Raw genomic sequence first — 3,997 nt, 5'->3', positions numbered from 1 at the left:
ACAAAATTCTTTGTAAGTACTGCCACATGTTTTTAGATATTACAATTCTGATAAAGGGACAGTTCACCCAAAAATGAAGAACCTGTCATCATTTACAGAATTAAACTTCAAAATCTTTTGTTTTCCACAGAACAAAAAAAGTCATACAGGTTTGGAATGACACAAGGGTGAGTAAATGATGACAACATTAATTTTGGGGTGAATTATCCCTTTAAATCTATTAAGATAAAAGCGAAAGAAACATTAGTTGAAAATTCAATAGATTTGGTAGCTCAAGTTTCAAAAGTGTAAAGCTACGGTAAGTGCTTCTGTTACCCCATGCAGCCAACTGCATCTGTCCCAGTCTCAGGCTGGCCATTCTCAGATATTAACCTCATGAAAGACTGACAAATGGAACTAATTACCATCCAGTGGCATGAGACCTCTTGGTGCCCACAAAGGAAGACCACACGCTCTGCACCCTTCAACTCATCAAGGTCATGTTTTATATAAACCACCGGGGCAGGGCTCTTTACAAAAAGTTTCCTATCAAATACAGCATGCCTCATTGCTAATGCTCCCAAATGAATGACAACTGATTTAAATACTTACCTAAAAAAGGAAATCATAGCAATAAACCTGTGCTTCTAAAAAATGTTCATTAAAATTACGTTTAATTTTATACACATTATAGTAAATACACATAAACTGACAAAAACCCATTTATCTCACTTCCCCAAGATAAATGGGCAGAAATTATGCCTATATGCACACAGGTAAAATGCATCAACGCTTTTAAGCACGGATGAGCACGTCATTGAATACATTAGACTCTCTTCCTCCACCAAACAAACTTACCTAAACTACCCTCCCTTCCACAGCAATTGAAGCATGAAGCATATGTGCAGACTATATGCTCCATAATACAGGGTTGTGCACCATGCATTCACAATTAAAATTAAGAATGCCTTATAAATTTGAAAAAAAAAAAAAACTTAATTTAGATTAATTTCCCATAAAAATTGTACACTAATGTTCAAAAGTAACAGTAAAGGAAAGAAATTTATTCAGCAAGAATATATTAAATTGGTCAAAAGGGACAGTAATTGTTTAATGCTATAAAGATTTCTATTAAAAAAATTGGTTCATATAAACAGATTAACATTTTGATGTCAATATTTATTCAATCAGAATAGAATGTGGTGGACATTTTGGTGCAAGATTAAATATTTTTTAATTAATTGTTTGGACAGTACTAATGTGTCAAATAAGTAGGAAAAAAAAAGTGTTCTACATAACAGAAAATAAATAGGAAAAATTAGTCAGAATGAATTATGTTATTATGTTTTGTAACACTTATGTTGAACTAATTAAAATCTTCTGTTGTGTGACTGTTGAATTCAACATCCTGTGGCCGATTCAAATTCCAAGACATAAATAAACAGGAAATAAATTTTTAAATTTTGAATTTAGTCCAAACTTGCTTTAATATGGCTAAACGACCGCAAGCTTGTGCGTCAAAGCTAAAAGCAGCACCAGGGAACTGGTGTAAGGAGGAAGGGCTTTGTCAAATGCAGTCTAACTCTACAAAATATAAAACATGAAGGTATCTTGCTGTCAATACCCCAGCTGTGCACTGCTTATATCCAGATGCATATTATTTTGCACTAATCCCTTGTCTGTCAAGCTCCATTTTTAAACTCCAAAGCTAATTTAATTCTGTTAGTGTGACGTGGTGCAGGATTGAAGCACAGCCGGCAGTGCGGCTCCACTGTCACAACATGCTTTATAGCCCAACATTATGGCCCGAATTCATATAAAATGAACCTCATATCCAGTCAGTCTGTCATCAAGCATGGAAATGCAATTTCTTTTGCATTATGGTTAAGACAACAATATGAATGGAGCAACAAAGTTTGAGTTTTTGTTTTGCCTGCAATTCAGAATGGAAAGGGATAAAGATATGTCACACCATTGATCATTATGCGTCAAGAAGCATTGGACTGAACTAGAGCGGGGTTATTCCTGACAGCAGATTTTTGGTTTCACCTAACCAAGGGACGTTTTAGTGATTTATATATAACCCAGAATAGCAAAGAAGTGTGCACACATTTGAAGAATAACAATTGTGCTGAAACCATATGCACACTCAAAGGTAAGAGCATTCATTAAATTTGTCCCTTAATGGTACTATTACTTGTCTTTGCACTACCAAGGGGACACATTTGCATTCACAATGCAGGTCTAACTCCACTGTGCCTCTAATTGCCTCTAAATTTAGCATGTTGGCTTGTCCAGGGTACAGAGTAAGAAAGAGAAGGCAAGAACTAAACCATTACGGAGGGAGTGAGAAGTAAGGCAATCCTAGGAGGAGGATTTGGATCATGCGAAGGGCATATTTCAATGTTCAAGGACGTTTTCAGAAGAAAACAATGTGACACTGCATAGCAATGGCGCCGCCACAACAGACACTTAGAAATAACATTTGTGGCATACGAAGAACAAATGCTGCTCCACTTAATGATGCTTGACATTCAAAATAAATGTTCATTTCAAGTGCAATTATGTTTAAGAGTCAGAAGTGAGGATGAAGGGTTTACAGATAGCTTTAATGTGAGGGCTGAATGGAAAGCACCTCCTGTGAGGCCAAAATCAACATCCTTCATGTCCTTGAGGCTGTAATAGAATGAGACTCCGCTTTACTTGTTCCTCCAGCATGATGAGCAAGAAAGAGGAATCAAGGTTTTTTCATTTCCAATTTTACTTTCAGATTTGTCATTCAAATGAGAAAAGTGCAGCTGGTTCAGCCTGAAAAACGCAAAGTATTTGGCATCTAAATGTCACCCACCTCATCTTAACCGCCTACTGTATTGTTTTTATTTTCTGCAGTGACGATCAAATGCAGCAGTACCCTCACAGCCGCCTGTATACTTTTGTCAATCTAGATCAATTTGGTACAGCATGGCACTAACACCACCAAGGTCATGGGTTTGATTCTCTGGAAATTGAAAATTTACAGCTTTGATACCAAAATTCACTTTGGATAAAAGCATTTGCCAAATAAATTTAAGGCAAATGTTAATTCTGAGATTCCCTTTTGAAAAAATTCACTACTGTGCTTAAACATTGTGAAATATCATTACAATTTAAAGCAACTGTTTTAATATATTTTAAAATGTAATTTATATTTGATTGCAAAGCTGACTTCTAAGCAGGTATTTCTCCAGTTTTCAGTGTCACATGATCCTTAAGAAATCATTCTAATATGCTGATTTGCTGCTCAAGAAACATTTGTTATTATTAAAGATTAAAACAGTTGTGCCGCTTAAAATTTTTGTGTAATCCGTGATACATTTTTGTTCCAGGATTTGTTATGAATAGAAAGAAGAACAGCATTTATTTGAAATAGAAGTCTTTTGTAACACTATAAATTTGTTTACTTTTGATCAATTTAAAGGGATAGTTCACCCAAAAATGAAAATTCTGTCGTTAATTACTCGCTCTCACGTCATTCCAAACCTACAAGAGCTTCGTTCATCTTCGGAACACAAATTAAGATTTTTCTGACCTTCCATAGACAGCAAGAAAGTACCATGTTCAAGGCCCAGAAAGGTAGTAAAGACATCGATAAAATAGTCCATGTGACATCAAGTGGTTCAACCATAATTTTATGACGCTACAAGAATACTTTTTGTGCGCAAAGAAAATAAAAACAATGACTGCATTCAACAACTCTTCTGTGTCAGTCTTCCCTGCGCATTCACAAGAGTACCACAACACATGCGTGTGATGCTGCTGTATGTACATTTTCTGATGTACACAAAAATGTTCACGCAAAAAGTATTCTTGTAGCTTCATAAAATTATGGTTGAACCACTGATGTCACATGGACTATTTTAATGATGTCCTTACTACCTTTCTGGGCCTTGAACGTGGTATTTGCATTGCTTTCTATGCAGGGTCAGAAAGCTCTTGAATTTCATCCAAAAAATATTGTAATTTGTGTTCCAAAGATGAA

The sequence above is a fragment of the Sinocyclocheilus anshuiensis genome, unplaced genomic scaffold, assembly GCF_001515605.1.
Source record: "Sinocyclocheilus anshuiensis isolate Anshui unplaced genomic scaffold, SAMN03320099.WGS_v1.1 scaffold63, whole genome shotgun sequence".
NCBI classification, from domain to species: Eukaryota; Metazoa; Chordata; class Actinopteri; order Cypriniformes; family Cyprinidae; genus Sinocyclocheilus; species Sinocyclocheilus anshuiensis.
This window is presented reverse-complemented; position numbering follows the sequence as displayed.